This window comes from Magnolia sinica, chromosome 19, assembly GCF_029962835.1.
Source record: "Magnolia sinica isolate HGM2019 chromosome 19, MsV1, whole genome shotgun sequence".
In the NCBI taxonomy this organism is placed as follows: Eukaryota; Viridiplantae; Streptophyta; class Magnoliopsida; order Magnoliales; family Magnoliaceae; genus Magnolia; species Magnolia sinica.
Genome location: NC_080591.1, coordinates 9,310,118 through 9,329,379, shown reverse-complemented (window position 1 = coordinate 9,329,379; position 19,262 = coordinate 9,310,118). Strand labels below are relative to the sequence as shown.

The following is a 19,262-nucleotide window of genomic DNA, read 5'->3' as shown; positions in this document are numbered from 1 at the left end:
TGCATGCATGTAGCTGGCATCTGTGTAACCTCTCTCTCTCTCTCTCTCTCTCTCTCTCTCTCTCTCTCTCCAAATGGGTTTCACTTCACATGCCATACCATTTTAAAGGTGGTTAGTAGTATCTTTTAATTCCAAGGAATAAATAAATGAGCTCTTAAATATCTATGGCGGTTGCAGTTTGAAATATTCTCGAATCTTTGATTAATGCGTATAGAATTTTCAAACCGTATCCAGTGTTTGGCAGTAACAATGTTATTGAAGAGGAATTTTATTATCCTCGACCAAATATGTATATGCTTATATCCTTTTGTTTTTTCTGTTCATAAAAATGGGGTCCACGTTTCACTAATCTCGACCATTGGTCTGAATTTTATTTCTACTGTGCTTGGACCATGCTTTAGGTTTCTGGCCAATAAAACAATCCTGACCCTTGAACTGGTGACATGCAAATAGTAAGCTAGGGAAAGGGATATCTACGTTGAGCTGAAAATTGTAAACAAATAGACTGCATGGATCTCCCTATCTTAGATATTTCTAGGCACCAGATTTATCCATGATGGGACCGATCATATCAACGGTCTTGATCATTTAACCCATACTCCCCACCTATTGAGGATCAGATGATAAGTCCTCCTTTGAGATACACCCAGCCTCACCACTTCCTCTACTTGATTCGGGCACGATCAATCTATGGATCCGGATATCCCTTAATACCCAAAAGATAAAGAGGTCCGGCATCGCTTTCAGCACATTTTCCGGTGAGGTCCAGTGCCATCCCAGTTCCAGGCCCATTATTGAACGGTACAGATCCATCATGGGTTGGATGCAAGTTTCTAGAGTTCCGGAAACCCAAAGCTCTGTCGGGTCATGATAGCTCTGTCGGGTCCATCATGATTTCCATGTTATCGGGATTCGAAGAAAGCGAGGCAGACCCAAAACTCGCACATGATAGAAAAGAGCCATGATAGAAATGCCTTGCAATGAAACCTTCCTATAGTCGATTGTGATGTTTATGCCATCTAATCTGTTCATAAAGTGATGTGGAGCAGGTCATGGACTCTTTCATGTCCAAGATAGACCAGAAAAGGCTCAATCGGATGCAAGGTTATCCAAAACCTTACAACAGGCGTATCCTGCAAAACATGAATGAGTTACTCGATGCACCGTATATAATTTTGTGCTAGAAGAAGCTACTTTAGCCAACCAACCCAGTAATACGGGGTTGTCGATGCTGAATTTGCAAGATTCTATCAGATCAACGATCGAAAATCCATTTTATTTCCATTTTTATTATTTATAATAAGTTTTAATTTTATTACAACTCTGTCCTTTGAGCTTTAATATTAAAAGTCCTTAGAAAAATTAAGAAAATAACATGATTAAATAGTAAATTTACTATTTATAGTATGTTACAAATTTTGGAGAGTTCGAGGTGGAGCTTGATTATGAAACTTCTTCCAAAGTTTGGTATAACTATTTTAAGGGTTATAAAATCCATCATGGATTCAAGGTACCTCCGCTAAGAGTTCAGAAAAGCTCCATAAATTTGGAGTAGTTTTCCCCTTGAGAATGGTGATTGACCTTATAACATTCATCCTATGTCATAAAGTGATTAACAGCAGATTAAAGGTGAAACATGAATATCAGTCTACGAACTTATGTGACCCAAAAAAGATTTCAATAGTAGGCATTCAATCTTCACTATTTCCTGTAGCATGGCCCTTTGAGTTTAGGTTTCAGCTGATTTTTGGACCCAGCATGTTAAAATGGGCTCATGAAACTTATGGATGGAGTGGATCTCACACGAACATCATGCGGGCCCGTCACGGGGAACTCGTATTACTAGAAACTGGCGTCTGATGGGCCTGACCTTTACAGCCCAAATAAAGAATGAGCCGGGTCCATTGACAGCCAAACCCGTGAAAACGAGAAAACAACGAACAGAAGACTCCAAACAAGGGATGCCAAAACCAAGGCTTGTAACTATGACACGGATTTCAGGGATTTGGTAAACAAAACCGGCTTTTTTTGCTCTTTTTGGAAGAAAAGTTGGCGGATAAAAGACAGGGTCGAGCCTGCAACGGATATGATTAGTATTCGTACGTTCCGATATTCGATATTGATGTTGGTACCCATGCCTTCCCCTAAAAGGGCCTTATTTTCTATTAAACCACCATCTTGCCCTCGTCCAGTCTTACGTGTGCCATAATGTATGTTAGTTCTCCACAATTTAAAATCGTGTGGTGACTCATCCTCCTCACACGCTGATCTGCTCGTGTTTCCCACTGGATTGAGAACATTTCGAAAATCATGCTGATAAATCAATCATAACAGTCTAATTAACCGTTGTTGGATGGATGGTTAAAAGTAAAATATTAAGTGGAACAAATTGGAAAGGGAAAAATGTACTATCCTCCTGTGCAAATTTTCAGTTTGGCTTTCAACAGTCTATAGATTTCATTAAAACCATGACAAGTGTTTAGTTCACGAGTTATTATCCTATCTTCTATTGAATCGTGCAAAACTTAATTATTTTTATTTGTATATGATGCCATTAATTTAAAAGATATTTTAAGAACTTGAAAATGTGATATATATATATATATATATATATATATATATATATATATATATATATATAAAAGAGACCATCAGGCTGGCTCAATGCTAAAATGGCAATGGTTTAAGTTCAGCCTAATCAGAGTCAGCTCAATCTTTACCCATTTGTTGAACCCGTTATGCCCAAACTTGACCCACGGCCCTTTACCCTTTAACTTACTAGGCTTATTTAATTGTAAATTGGTTGGGTTAGTTGACCTGACCTAAATTAGATTTAAATATGGACTATGCCATTATTTCTATGCATAAGCTATCCCAAGCCATGGATACATACATACATAAACAAATACATTTCTTTATTTTGTTTTCAGAGGGCATTTGGATCAATTCATGCATAACCAATATCATGGGTCAGGTCAAAGTAGGGTTCAAACCAAGCTCAAACCATGTATTTAAATGGTTCATTTTTTAACATGAGCTAAACCCACTAACCATTTAGCTTGGCTGCAACCCAACTTTAAAATGAGTTGGGTCAACATACCTACAGGCCTGCCTGACTCTCCTCCCAAGCTCTATCGTCAAGATCTCTCCCGAGTTCTTCTCTTCCTTTCTCTTTTTCTCTCCACAACATTGCTCGTACAACATCAATATTAGAACGCACTAGCGCCTTAGTACCTCACGGGGTTGCTTTCCTTGATGGAGAGTGATGTGGGTGGAACCTTCATGAAATCCACCCAGTCAGGTACGTTATTTCATGTTCACCCTAAAACCAAAAAATCATGATGACCCAAAAATTAGTAGGTCACATTGTAGGAAACAATTGCGATGGGCACAGCCGCAGCTAGTTTTACATGGGGCCCACCATGGTGTTTATATGTCATCGAAGTAATGTATGCAGTAGGACGTATTAATTAGCCAAAAATCAGATTATTGCCATGGGAGGCAAATGAGGTTGCGGATGGCTTGGCTAGATTAGACAGTGGGTCCCAAATAGGCAAGCTCTTTGGAGATGTACGTGTCCAAGCTCCCTCAGGATATTTGTAGGGCATTCTTCCTTGACAAGGTGAGCCTGGGTAGTATTAGCAAGGGCTGAAGGCTGCCCACGTGTTTGTTTTCCCTTCTTTCTTTCTTTCTTTTTTGGCCTTTGGTGTTCGTATTATATGTAGGCCTGGTATTTTGGAGGCCAGGGGCTGCCGGAATATAAGCAGAGATGTATAGTTTGTGCATATTTTAATGAAATATATAGGGTGGTGAGCTCCCACCTTCATTAAATAATAAAAAAGTTGTATATTTCTCTAAAATAAGAAGAAGAAAAAAAGTCCCAAAAACACAAGTAGGCCATATCAGATGAATTTAGAGATTTTTTTTTTTTTAATTTTATACGGGTGGACCATCTAAAACAAGCATTTTTTTCTAAGCCCAATTCACTTGTAGAGCCCTATACCTATCTACGCGCAGTTATATGTGCCAATATGAGACACATGTGAGATATCACAGCTTTCCATCAGGTGAGAATAGACATTGTGGTAGATGTTCCAAGTTATAACCCGAAAAAAAAAAAAGGCCTTTCATGAACACAACAAATGGATTGCTGTCCATTTCTTTTCTTACGTTGTGGTCTACCTGAGGAGTAAAAAGGCTGATTTAAAAAAAAAACCCATTTGACTTGATAGCACCACCTTGGAAGCTTTCGATTGATCCTAGTGAAGAAGATTTGATCATCAACCTGGACTGTCCATAATGTGGGCCCTACCTAGGACACCCATGTTACTAAGAATCATTTCGGTTAAATGGTCCTGACCATCCTGTCAATGAGCCAGCGAAATGGAAGGTATACATTGATCATAATGCAAAGGCTGTGATCTCTAGCCGTTCATAAAGTCAGGCCACCTTGGTTAATTAACCTTTTCCTTTATGAATGACTTTGATCAGATTATCATAACCTTTTAATCAATGGGCCGGTAAGTAAAATCAATGTCTAGATCAAGCCTAATGAAAATTTGATAATCGATTTATTATTCATAATATAAGCCCCACCTTTAATTATCCATGTCCCTCAAGAATGACTTCAATCACACGATCCTGACCATTTATGGCCTGTTTAGATACATGGAAAGAAGAAGAAAGAAAATGAATTACCATTTCCATGAAATCCCTTTTTCATGGTTTGTAAAGCCCTTCAAAAGAATTTGTGAAAAACACAATTTTTCACTCATACTTTCATTTTCCCCCTAAAATTCAGTAAATATAATTTCCCAACTCCATTCTTAAGAAAAGCTTTTTTTTGCCCCCCCAAATAAAAGGATTACTTGTTTTTCAAGAGCAAAATCCCAATATATTCGAGTCCATCTTCAATCACCTCATAAGTGATTTGTGCTATTGTCTATCTTTGATTATGCCCACGTGTCACTATGCCACATGTGCCACCTTCCATATTATCTTGCACACTGCATATGCAACCCCATGTCTAAGTGTATCGCATGTGCTAATGTACCACATGAGCTATACTATCCATCCTCTCTCACGCCTTACATGTGTTAATTGCTACAGGTACTGATCAATTTACTCTTGTGCCTTACATGTTCACAGCCTCCCCTGTGCTAACGTGCCACAAGTATTACCATCTTCTTCTTGTGTGCTTCACATGTGCAAAACAACCCACATGTGCCTTCATCCATCTTCAATGGCTCCATATACATCAGACGACATGCAATGTACTAATGTGTAAGTGTTATAATCTAGGTTCAAGTGCCCCCTGTCAAAGGTACCAATGCCTCTTATACCACATATGCACAACCATATAGCTTCAAGCCCTACACATTATATATGCCACATGCAACTATCCATCTATTACCATTTTGTTGCCAACTATTAAGATTAATTAATTTTTTTTCAGAAAGATTGTTTATTTTGCGAAATGATAAATTTGAAAATGGTCAAAAAAATTTAGAAAAATCTTGTTGAAAAATAAAAGAAGAAAAATTATATTTCATTTCCCACAAATTCTTTAAAATAAGGATTCTCAATAAACACTGTTCTATTTTTCAGACTTTCCACATAGTTAAATAAGACCTAAACAACAATTTTGAAAATAAATTCTCTCATTTTTAGAGAAATCTCATTGAAAAATAAATAAGAAAAATAATATTTTCTTTCTCACAATTTCCTAAAAATTAAGGTTCCAAAGGAATATTGTCTCCTTTCACGTGCTTCCCATGAATCCACATACGCCCGGGCATCAACTTTCCCGGGAGACTACATGGGTGGTATCAGAACCAAATTTCCCACACCAGCCGTATGGCGCCCTTGCAATAGAAATCTCCATGGGCCGGGTAGCCCACCTAAGTTTGGATAGAGCTGATACATGATTTTTCCCTTGATCGGACCCATCTTATCAGCATCTTGGGTAGTATATATGTTGGAGATATTTCAAAAAAGACAAAAAAATAAATCAAAAGGAAAAGACCAACAACACAAACCTTGGTCTTTTGTCCTTTAGTGAACAACTTTTAGTCCTATCTTAAATGTAGAGAAAAATTGAAAAAATTGCTTACAAAACATTTCTTACTCATATTTTTATAATTGGGTGAATTACTTGTGCATTGGTCCATATGTGCGTCTAAAACTAACTCAATGAAAAAACTAACTCAAAATATAGTTAACTGGACATGCACATCACTAAATCAAGACCGTTTCCCTTTTCATTTTGTTGAGAAGCACTATAACCTAACCATTTCAATTGCGAGAAATGTCTCATAATGGTCAAGCCCATCATAACAATTCAGAGACGATATAAAAAAAATAAAAAATGATTGAAATTCATGAAGACCTTGTCCATGTGTTCCCTTCATATATACATTGGTACATCACAATCTGATGGCTTAAACTTGAGTAAATGATTGTTTGATATGGTATTAGAGAGGAAAGTCTAACATATTATTCTCGAGGGTTAAGAAAATCAGGCCCAGCCTATTTATGGTGGGGTGTCCCTACGTTGATACACGGCACTCTGACTACTTAAAGCTTAGGAGAGCTTTTGGAATATCTCAAATAAAACCATTGTGTTCACGACTCTTTAAGCAGAAAACTCAATGCAAACATATACAGGTGTGAGGTTTCAAATTTCGATGGTGGGCATTCCTGCATGTTTCAACAATATAACCATCGTCGTGGGTCTGGAATGTTTCAATGGTGGGCATGCCCATCCCCGCTGTTGACTGTGGTGTGGCCCACTTCCACTTTGTGTCGACCTTAAGTTCGAGCTTATATTCAAATGATGGACCGAGTGGATGCCACACACGTACCACGGTAGCGATAGGCCACACAGAGCTGCAAGCTCTTAGATGCAGTCACCCACTTCAATTTAAAATTGCAATCAGTGAGTATACTTTCTTACCGGACAACAACGTGATACTTCCTTAGTGGCTCCGTACAGCTACGGTTCATCTCAATTAAAGGTCCCATCTTGGAATAAATGGAACGGCCTGATTTTTGCGCCCAATAATTGGTACCTCTTCAGTGATCCTGATGTTTTCTACGCCTGATATGTTGTCTGCATGTTCTCAATGGACGGCAACCATCTGGTCCACTGATATGGATGTGGAGTTGTTAACATTTTGGAGGTCCGATGGATCTGATTTTCGGAATCTAACCCATCTGCATGGTGGTCCACTATTTGGACGGTTTGGATTCATAGAAAATTTTGCCATGTGTGCAGTGTCTGCGCATGCGTATGGATGCTCATGTCTGCCTAAGTAACAATGATTTCCTACCATAACACCAGCATCCGAACTCTATGTTGGTGGGCCCGGTTATGATGCCAGCCACGAAACTTAAGGTAGGTGCATCGTGTGCCCCGGTTGGTAAATATTTGGTGGGCCCCTCTGATTTCAACTGGACTCGAGTTGCCTGTAACCCGGGGTTATCACGTCTCCCTGTAACCCAAAGCTCTGTGGGCCCAGCACGATGTTTCTCGTATATCGGCTCCATTCATCTGTTTCGTCAGCTCATTTTAGTAGTTGAACCCAAATACGAGGGAGATCCAAAACTCAAGTCAGCCATACCATCGGAAAAAAGTGGGAAAGCGACACCCACCGTTGAAACCTTATTGGGCCCATCGTGACGTTTAGATGCCATCCAACCCGTTCATAATGTCATTCCCACGTAGATGAATGAAAATCACCATTGTAACCTGCATTTAAAAACCTCTGTAACCCCAATAAAATTTCAACAGTGTCCCTACAATCCTCACTTGTGTGGCCCACTTGAGTATTGGGTCTAGCTTATGTTTGGGCCAATGTCCTAAAATCATCTGAAAAAACAGATTACCGGAGTGGATATAACACAAACATCATGGTGGGCCCCACAGAGATATGGGTTTCACGGAGCCGAGTTACCCGGGGTTACAGGCAGATCGCGTCCATATGAACTCGGATGGCTCGCATCATTGACAAATCTAAGGCAGATCTCTCTAGAAGATTTATTTGATACCTTGCCTGCTATGATCAAGCATCTACCCCAATCTTAGGTCCCAACGATCTAAATCATGGGTCCCATTGTAGAAAGAGCGTAGGCCCTACGCTAATTGATTTAACGGTCCTGATCTCTTATTAACTGTCAGTTAGTTTAATTAGATATCCATCATTGACTTCTACTGTTGAATTTGTATTTTTAGCTTTTATTCAGAAAACTAGGATCATCGATTCCTTTATCCCATGACCATCTATAGAAACCATCATTTCAACGGTTTTGATTAAATAAATCTATACTGCGTGCATGGAATTTATGTTCTTACGTATGGATGGTCGTAGTCTCCCAGAAGGAAAGCTTTTTTCCACCTCTTTACGAAGTCGAATTTCGAACTTACCTTTCGCCTTCTCAATTTTGTAAAGAAACGGAAGAGATCTCATGCGATGATGCGAGTAGCAAAGAGCCGATACAACGCCAGGGCTCAACGCGAGCACAATCGGGTGACCGTTGGTCCCGCAGCCAAGGTGGACCAATCACCTAAAACTCAAACCTGGTCTCTGCGAGTATAGGGAAATCAGAACTATTCAAGAAGTAGCCCCAAACACAGAGACCATATGGACCAAAAATCATACTAATTGGACGATTTTAACTATTCAAAAAGGTGGCAATCAGAAAGAAATGGCCAACGGTCCACATGCAATGAGAATAGTTCAGCTAATTAATGGTTATGATCATTTCAATGATGCAATGAATTAGCTACTTGTGGTCAGTAATATGGCACAAACTAAAGGATTCAATGCAGCAGTTATAAGGATTTACAGGCATCCAAACGGCCCTAACATGGCTTCTTTTTGCTTGTGCGAGTAGGCATTAAGTTCACCTTAGTGGCCGTTGGATTGCAATGGAGGATACAAGTTCGCAATCAAAATCACTTTATTAGTGGGGCCCACTTTTCAAAATGGTATTTAAACTTCAAATCTGGACGACACAACTCGTGGGTCCCACATGAATGGTACGTATTCCAAAACATTTGATCATTGGCCTTCAAATGTAATGTACGGTACTGAAAACAGAATACAGTTACTCGTTGCAATTCAGGAGGTAAAGGTGAAATTACTGTCTTGAATTGATGTAGAGTGGGTGATGGAGAGTTTCATGGCTAAGATGGATCAGAGAAGGCCTGATCAAAAGTAGAAGTGATTTGGACCATCTAGACCTTAAAACGAACCGATCTCACAAATCAAAATAAGTTATAAGTCATTTGATGTATCATATATGATTTTAAGGTAAGATGAGCTACTTTATCCACCCAACTTGCTACGCTGGGTTGCACACATTGAATTCGTAAAAGACCATCAATGGTTGAATTCTCATTTTAATTTCTTTTTTACTATTTATAGTTAGTTTTAATTTGAGTATAACTCTTCATTTGTTGAGCTTTAAGAGTTGCACCTAACATAAAAAGTACTTAGAAAAATTAAGAGAATAACATGGTGAAGCCAAATAGAGCACTAACTAATTTTGATTGAAAACCATGAGGTCTAGTAGAAATCATGACCATCTATAAATACTTAGTTTACTATTTATGGTAAGTCGCAATTTCTAAAAATTTTAGTTGTAAGCTCGTTTATTGTTTTTTGGGATCGCCAATTGATTTATGATTTTTTAAAAAATTTATTTCTATTTTTTCTTACTTTTTTCTTGTGAATTCAAGAAGCCACCGCAAAGAGTTCAGAGAAGTAACGTAGATACAGATTAGTTATCCCTAAGAAAGACAATGATCCACCTTATCACGCCCATCCCCAGGATCGGATGAAGGGAAAGCATATAAATATCTAAGCATCTATGAAGGTTTTAACTGCCAACGTTTAATCTTCAATGTTTTCTTGGTGTTATTTAGTTGAGTTTTAGGTTTTTTTTTTCTTTTAAATATATATATTTTGTATTGTTTATTTATTTTCTGAGCTCACGTAACACGAGCTCCGGTATTCATTGGCAGAATAGATTAAACACAGGTACCGTGGCCCATAGAAGCTATGGTTAGCTGCATTCCGGGCCTGTTATTGGCCTGTCGGTATGGTTTATGCAGGCAGCCTAAAGAATCCCAGGAAATAGATGGTCGGCCTGGATTGATACAGGTGGCAACGGACTAATTCTGGGCCAGGTCAGTGTCAGACAGAGTTGACCCATAACAAGACTTCAGACCCGAACACAGCCCATTTTGTAATCGGGTCTTTGATTCGAAGCAACAAGCTGCCTATTGGCATTATAAATGTGTCTGATCTTGGGCTCAAGCAGCGTTAGATGAAGGAAAAAAAAAAAAAAACAGAGAGTAAAAACTAGCCCAGGCCGAACTCGTTACCAATCGGGCTTCGGACCAGGCACAGACAAGACCACGGTTCTATGTACAAGTCTAAGCCCGACTATATCTCACTTTGGACCCGAACCCGATGGGCCACGCAGACTTTAGACGTTGCCGCCACTAACAATCCTATTCTAGACGCAAATTCTCTGTCCTCGAGCAACGACATGATCCTCGACCCAAGCAAACGCCCACAGTTTTTACAACCGGGGACCGTGTATTATTAATCCAAACCGTTGATCTGAAGGCCCCACCTTAGATAGATCATGCACCGCCCAAAAAAAAAAATCCTTTTAAAGCAAATGGGAGAATAGTCCCCATCCAAAGAAAAAACGGTAGAGTTTGCAGAGAAAATCTCTGATACAAACGGAGAGTCTGATAGATGATAAGCAGCAACTTAAAAACGTACGTATGGCACGTGTAATTCAAATTAAACTGTCCAAATTATGTTTTATCATGAACCAATTTAGCTTGAGTTAAGATATTCTAACGGTCAGACAAAAGGCTGCTTACAACTAACCCAGCACCACATACGGTAGAATGTACATCAGATCGACCCCATCCATCGGGTGGGACACGACATTTTCACCGTTGATCCAGAAAAACAATCCAATCCAAGACTTAGTGGGCCAGAAAATACGCAACCGTTTAAATTCATGCCTAAAAACTATAAATTCAAGTGGTGTGGCCCATGAGTCCTGAAATGTCTTTATTTTTTAGGGAATCAATTCATCCTGGTATGGCACGTCAGATGAGTGGATCGGATGGCATATAAACACGATGGTGAAGCCCAAGCATATTTTGGAAGATTTTAACGGTGAGACTTTCCATCCCCATGGTGTAGCCCACCTGATTTTTGAGGCCGGTAAAAATACGATGGGGCACTTGATGGATGGTGTGGATCATCCACATGAAGTGTTTCGCATAGTCACATCACTTGAATTGCCATTTTCTTTCATTCAGCGCTTTTTGGGCGTGGTCCACTGAAATTGCAACGCGGATTGCTTACCGACATGACCAAAAGCCACCTCCCTACTAGACGGTGTTCATGTGGTCCCACCATGTTTTATATGTGTTTTATCCACGCAGTTCACCTATTTTTTATCATTATTGTATGGCATGAGCACAAAAATGAGTTATATTCAAATCTCCATGGCCCAAACCATAGGAAAACAGTGATGATTGAACGCCCCTGTAATGTTTATTTTCCATCCAACCTGTTAATCAGTCCACACGGAATTGGATGAAGAGAAAACACAAATATCAGTTTTTTAATGGTAGGCCTTCAATCACCAGTCTTTCCTGTAGTGTGGTCCACCTAAAATTTGGAAATGCCTCATTTCTGGGCTAATGTCCTAAAATGAGCTCATAAAATGAATCAACGGGCATGGATAAAACACATACATCATAGAGGGGTCCACCAATCACTGTCCAGTATCAAGTCGCTACTGTCAGCGTCAGTATGCAATCCGCATCGCTCATTAGATCAACGGTCAATCACAGGACTATCGGCCCCACTTCTACAGGGGACTCATTAGGTAAAAGGGGCTATCTGTAATTTATGGCTGAGAGAAGGGCAAAGTTGGAACTCCTTCTGCCTTAAACAGCCCAAGCTACACTACCGCTACTGTCTGTCATCACGTGTTAGTAAGCTCTCTCCCTCACCCTTAAAAAATTCCACCGTCTTTCAAACGAAACCCCTCTTCATTTTTTTAAAAAGCCCTTTTTCTCACCGGAAAATCCAAATCCCGGCAACTTCCGTCCATCTTCGTATCTATCAATTTGCCCACGTGGGTTTTCCGGCAATGAGACTTCCAGCATCTCTGGTCGTTCTCTCAAGCCTCGTGCTTTTGCAGGTCTGGGTCTGTTGCGACCGCAGCGCAGTGGCAGTACGGTTATTTCCAGGAAATAGCTGGGCAAAAGAGAAGGCGAAGATCATGAAGGAGGAAGAGATCCATACTTCATTGGACGAAAGTGCCCTTTCTTACAATTCTACCGAAGGAGTTTTTGTGAACAGCAAAAGGAGAGTTCCCAGCTGCCCTGATCCTCTCCATAACCGGTAGACATTTCCATTTTTCTATGTTTTTAAATGGTGGTGACTCAACCACCGTACATGTAACTCAGTTGCACGGAAAATCCTGGCTGTCGAAATCGCTGACCCGCTTGTGGACGAAGCATAATCCAAAAATCACATTGGGCAGATGTTTATAACCATCTGATTTTCCTTGTTGGTCTTGGACCGCTAAATAATGTACTTTTAACTATTCATTTGATACACACCTATTTGATTAGGATTTCACATCAGTGTGATTTTTGACCTATGCTTCTGCCATAATGTGGCCCACAAATTCGATGGTCTGGATCAGGCCACATGTAAGGAGAATGAAATGAGCATCAATTTGAAATTGGTGGTGAACTACCACCGGAATATTCTCTGTTTTTTATTTTTAAATTTTCATGTATCCTGTATATAGCACAATCAATGTATCTTGCGCCGGAGTCATTTTGTGGAAATGTTTGCGATGTGAGGGTATACTTGTCATTTGATACGCTGGGATGTACACGCAGCATTCATGCAATATGCTGCTCAATCCAAACCGTTCAAATAGCGGGCCGCAATGAAAGGACGACCCTAACTGTTCAATTGGTGGCCCCAAAATGGATGGTTAAAATGAAAGAATGTTATTAATCAGATAATGGATCAACCAATCCATCAGATTTTGGTCTGCGTCCCATCCAAAGTGTGTATAACGGTTCTTTCTCACTGAATCGTTCAATCTTAATAATTTAACGGTTAGATTTACATCGATGCTTATGTGTGGCTCACCTAATAAGAGTCTTGCATAAACTAGACCCGGCCTCATCCAAGACAGTGTGACGGTGGATACAGAATACATACATGATGGTGGGCCCCACGGTAAGGGCCACACCTTACTGGGTGAGGCCGAGGTCTCACCTAATTCTCTCCCTTTTGCTCGCTGCTGATGCTTAAACGCGGATATTTTGGAGATGAAGAGGAGAAAAGAGGGTATTTTGGGAAGTATTGGCTTCTGTGATTGAACCTACGGACGAGCATCAGATCATGCGTGCAGAAGAGACCTCTGTTTTGATTGCCGGAAGTTTGTATCGGTGGTATCTGTGTGATTTGATATGATTGTATCATCATTACTGTAATAGAGGGGTACTAATGTAATTTTGTACGGAGGGCATGACATGTAATTTTGCAGCGATTCTTATCTGTCTGTCCTATGATATTTCATCATTTGAAAACGTACACATGGCATGGTTGTACGGGAATCTGGACCATTCAAATTTCTGACCCGGTTATGGACGGAGCATAATGCAAAAATTAAGCTGATCAGATGATATTAACCATTTGTTTTGAGCTTGAAAATTGGACTTTCCATTTCATCCATTAATTTTATAGTAATCAATTAGATTGATTGGGTTGCTTGATATTTATGATTTGATGGATATGCTCCATACAATGTACTCCACACATTGGATGGTCTGGATAGCAATAGATAAGTGCTATTGGAGTCACGTCAATTTCAAAAGCGGCCGTAGATGGAAGTAAGATGATGGGGTGAGATTTGATTGGTGGGGCTCTAGCTGTCATAGATGGGTCTAACGTGCACCGGCCAAAAAGAATTAAAAATGACCCTGGCCCTCAAATTTTACGGTGTCATCTCATCCTTCATTTTTAAAATGCTGTGAATTAACAAAAGGAGCAAAACACCTATTTAATGGATGAGGATTAGATGGATTTGATTGATTGCGATTTATACGAATAGATATGAGCAGCTGCATACTCAAGTTGAAAGCTGGAGCCATTAAAAGATGGTATATTAATGTATATAAACGGATTTTAACAATATGTGGTATGTATATTTCAAGTAAATTCTGCTGTAATAATATATTAAATAATTAATTATTTTAAAATATGTAGTGAAATTCTATTCTAATACCGTATTAAATAATTAGTTGTTGTAAAAGCTAAAATTATTAAAAGATGGTGTATTAATATATATTGAGGGATGTTGATGCAAGAATCTAGACTGCCCTCCACAGACCTCTGAGCACCTGCAAAAGAGAAGATTAAAGGAGATCTTAACTAGAGTAAAAGACCCTCAGTTGCCAAAGTCAGGCTTGGAATCTGGGTCTGGTCATGTAGAAGAGTTTAAGGTGAGAGATTCTGCATACCTTTTCATCTAGATAGGCCCCTTATTAACCTTTAGGCGAGATGTGTGTGAGTGGTGAATGTCGGCAGTTACCCTGTAATCACAAGGTGGACAGTTACACACAAGTGATGGGCGTCAGCGGTTACCTTGGAGTCCTATATAGCCGAGGAGGATCATTTGATCAGTTGAGGAGATAGGTCGCACGATTCCAGTCGAGGCATCATAGGTCAGCATGGTATGGACCTCTTATTTCGTCCAAGATGGATTCGTATATGAATGATCCGAGGAGGCTATCAGGGCCCACGAAGAAGTTAAAGGCTACAGAAGTTGGATATCACAAATATTCAAGTTGAACCTTCATTTACTTATGTTGGAACCGAGCTGGACCAACTGATTGACCGGATGAAGCTGACCTGAACTGAGCCGAGCTGACCTCATCGATCAACCGGCTAGGGGTTGCTATGAGGAGCTCAGAAGTTTTGCATTGGTCATTTGGTCTTTTCGATTTTACCAAGCTGCGAGTTGGACCTATCTTCACATTGGTATCATATATTCTCAACGTGCTCTTCCTTAACTTCACCGAGCTGATCAATCCCCTGGGCCTGTTCTAGCAAAGGACCTCAGGACAATTCTTATGTGGTACATAGGTGGGAGCTTAGGAACATACATCGTGGACTAAACTTGGGGGTGCGAAATCTTCCTTCTCTGGATGAGATGGTGAAGGAGTGTATGCTCGTCGGCCCGAGCTGACCCTCAGGAGGGCCGTATTATATTTCCCCATAACAAGGGACTTTAACCATGTGCTTATAAATTACAAGCAAGACATCCAAGTTAATCAATTTGAGCGGCCGAAATTATGGGTCCTAGTTTAGATGTACAAGAAACTAAAACATTAAGATTATTTGACTGTTAAATTGGTGGGCACTTTTGTTGAATGGCTAAAAATAGAAAAAAGAAAAACCATTAACCTTATTGTGATAAACAAGTGTCCCCATATCACAGATTAGGATCTTCAACCAATTGGGTTTTGGTGCTTGGTTTGACCATAATGGTTCTGAATTTTGATAGTTTAATTTAAGTAATCTTACTCATAAAATGCTTAAATGCCAGCATATTAAAAATCTTACTTTAGTAGAGTATCCAGTAATTGTTATAATCCTAATAGTTTAAAGGGCCCAGCTTGTCACCTTCCATAACCTTAAGGCTATTGGCATATTGGTTAGATTTTTAACAATTGGTATTAGAGTTAAAAATGGTTATTTGAACAATCAAAGTACAACTGCCAAGTAGAAATAGCTGCCTGGATAACTAGAGTACATCCGTCATACCTGAAAAAGGCTACTTAAAAAAGAGGCCGGAGAGAGTGTCACAAAAGAGTGGGCCACCATGGACGTCTGCCGCATAGCATAATAGATATTACAATCCCAATAGTTTAAAATTCTCAACTTCACGTGTTACATCAGTCTCAAGGCTTTTATCATATTAGTTGGGTTCTTAACAATAACTCTCTCAACTTCTGGGGATCCTACCAAATGGCTCAGTAATATATGGATAGACTCCGTTTCCACGATGAGACAGGGATCAAGTGCCCATGTGGTGTGTGTGGGTGGGTGGGTGTGTGAAAATAAATAAATAAAACCACCTTAACTCCCCGTAAGTGTTGGAGGGCATAGACATTATTACTGTTTCTCCTCAATTTCCCAGCCCCAATATTTATAACACTACCAGAAAATGGGCCAAAGGCTACGGCTAAAAACCGTAGCTAAAAGCCAATGGCTACGGTTAAGATCCGTAGCACGACCGTAGCCATTGGTGCTGTAGCCATAGGTCTAAAAGCTATGGCTACGGATACAATCCGTAGCTATAGAGATAATGGACACGGATTAAATCCGTAGCCGTTTCTTCTGTAGCGCTAAAGTATTTACAGCTACGGATTATATCTATAGCTAAAAGTTAAAAATGAACCGTAGCAATTGGCTTAAATTAGCAATAACTACAGTTTGTAGAAACAGGCTACGGTTAATAGCCGTAGCTAATTAAGATATAGGTACGGATTAAATCCATAGCAATATTGTCCTTAGGTTAAAATCATATACAGCTACGGATTTTATCTGTAGCTAAAAGTAGAATGAGAACCGTAGCTAAAGGCTAAATTTAGCAAGAGCTATGGTGTTCAACAAAGTACTACGGTTAATAGCCGTAGCTAATGCCTATTGTTAATAAAAAAATAATAATTTGTAATGGCAGCTCTTACCATTGTAGTACACCCTGATAACTCATATAAGCAAGATCCAATTCATGGCTAAATCATTCATTCATTCAATCAAACACAATCATTCATTCATTTAATCAAACACAATCATTCATTTCCATTTAATCATACACAATGCCAACATAATAGTTATATGTCTATTTAAAGTTCTCATTAACAACAAGATCCAATGCCTTCTCGCAGCCAAATAGCTTCTCAACAAGCGCAAGCAAAAACTCCATGGATGTGCATCTACTGGTTATCAATTTGCAATCAACTAACACCCTATTCTTAGCTTTGCTTTGATCCGAAAGCTTACTGCACATGGATGATCATATACCTGTTTGATCTGAAGGAGAATCAATGTTATACGCTGCCAGTTGTTCTTTCAGCTCAAGCTCCTTATCATCTTCCTCTTCACTATCAACGACAGTTGGCATTTTCTGCTGAAAGACCCAAACCAAAAAGGCAATGAGAAGTCCACAAAAACAAGGAGATACTTGGGAAATAAGATGTTTCAGGATTTGCAAACACACCTTTCTAGCAGGAGCCTTCTTTGAAGCTCCCCTGCCTTTGGGTTTTACACCCTTGGAAATATGTCCTACGGAGAGAAAAAGATAACATGCATTGAGATGAATGAAATCTTCAAGATGGGAAATAAAATAGTAATTGACAATCTGCCTGTACCGAGTTCTGTTCCCAACAAGGTTCGTAAAATTCAGGTTGACAGTGAAACCATGTGATCCTCCATTGATGACGTTAAATGCAGGCATAGGCAAAACTAGAGTTTTGTTCCCAGCAAGGTTCGCAATGTGCTGTATGACAAATAGTGCAACTTAACAAATATACGCTTTAACAGTGAGTAAAGGGCCAGTGAATAATCATACATTTTGAACTGTGTTTGGACAAGAGATGCTAAATAAGATTATTTTCTGTTGATTTGAAGAGGCCAGTGAATAATCAGATATGATACATCATGTGTTGATGAATTTGTACCTCCACAATTTTGCAATCTTGGATTAGCATGCACAGATGATGCCTGCAATCTTCTCAATTCCTTAGAAAGTTGGTGGGAGATGAGCTGGCCAGAATGGGCTTGAAGGACCTGTGAAATATTCATGTAAACTACAATATGCATAATAGTTCTCGATGACGCTGTGTATAGGTAATAGAAAAAGAAATTTTGGAAGCAAAAACCTTCAAAAGAGCAGAACTTGTCTCTAGATAAAGATTCATGACAGAGCTGGAATGTTGGAAAGGATTGGCAGATGCATCATTTGTTGCTGCAGAAGGTATTTCTTTTAAGAACTTGAGGCAATCCTGGGAAAAAAGAAAGAAAGACATGTCCATGAGTGGACTCTAAACATTTTCATGTTCAGGAAGCTTTAAGAGGAAAAAAAAATGCAGCATATATTGAGGACAAGTTCATTCATACAATGGCAATGAAATAAAGCATGTGAATCACCTCAAAAAAAGTATCCTTGTATGTGCTCAGATTTTTGTTCAGCCATTGCTCCAGATTTATGTGTTCCTTACGAGAAGCAACTGCAGCCAGTTTAATGCTGAATGTAAATGGAGTCATGTCCAATTAATACTGATAGTCTGATTGTAAGATCTATGAGAGTACACAACATATTATGATAATAATTTGAGTTATTTCCTATTTTATAGAGTTTTATCAATATTGTGGGAGATCCTCACCGCTACTAATTACGCCAAGTGCATTCGCACTTTTGCCAATCCACACATGCTAGTTCTAGCAGATCAAAGGCAATGGGAGTTGTCCATAAATTTTGGGTAGCCTAGTTTTGCATAAATCAAGGGAATGGCTTGAATATAAAAAGGGATATGTGTACACAACTTACTGCATAGGGAAACTTTCGATTGGTGAGTCGATACATCAGTTTCTTCTTTGGTGATTTGTTTAGGGCTGCAAATCGTTAGGTAGGCTTTTAATTTTGGAACAGTGATTTGTTTGGGGCTGCAAATTCTTGTAACCCATATCAAATTTTAGGATCTTCGACAAACAGCGTAACTAGCAAAAAAAAAAAAAATCTACTGTGAGGCAATGTTAACATTTCCATTTGTGGACTATAGTAGGAGAATCAAGTGACCCGCACTGAATCAAAGAAGAGAACTGATAACCTCCAGGCACCTCTAACACAATTTGCAGTATGGGTGTTCAGCCACGAAATGGAAAAAAAAAAAAACCTTTTTTAAATCACGGAGCTAAAAAATGCCTTGTACTGCATATAGCAGTATAGGTGCCTGTAGGTGGTTAGTTCCGATTGAGAGAAGTCCCAGATTTGTTGCTAAAAGGATGCAACAAATTCAGGGGATTCTCAGGGTACAATATGTCCACTGGGATGCAATGGATGAATGGTCTGGATTACTGATCCATAGGCATCATTTCCATCAAATAACTCAGCACAAAACCAAT

General features: G+C 39.4%; 1 long non-coding RNA gene across 1 annotated transcript; it reads right to left on the bottom strand.

Moving 5' to 3' along the window:
* Window positions 1-16,965: 16,965 nt before the first annotated feature.
* LOC131235161 (uncharacterized) lies at window positions 16,966-18,380 on the bottom strand. Its single transcript, XR_009165970.1, has 6 exons — window positions 18,288-18,380; window positions 18,020-18,142; window positions 17,819-17,927; window positions 17,510-17,637; window positions 17,359-17,423; window positions 16,966-17,268 (listed from the first exon to the last, which is right to left on the bottom strand). It is a non-coding gene; the product is annotated as an uncharacterized LOC131235161 (long non-coding RNA).
* Window positions 18,381-19,262: the final 882 nt, after the last annotated feature.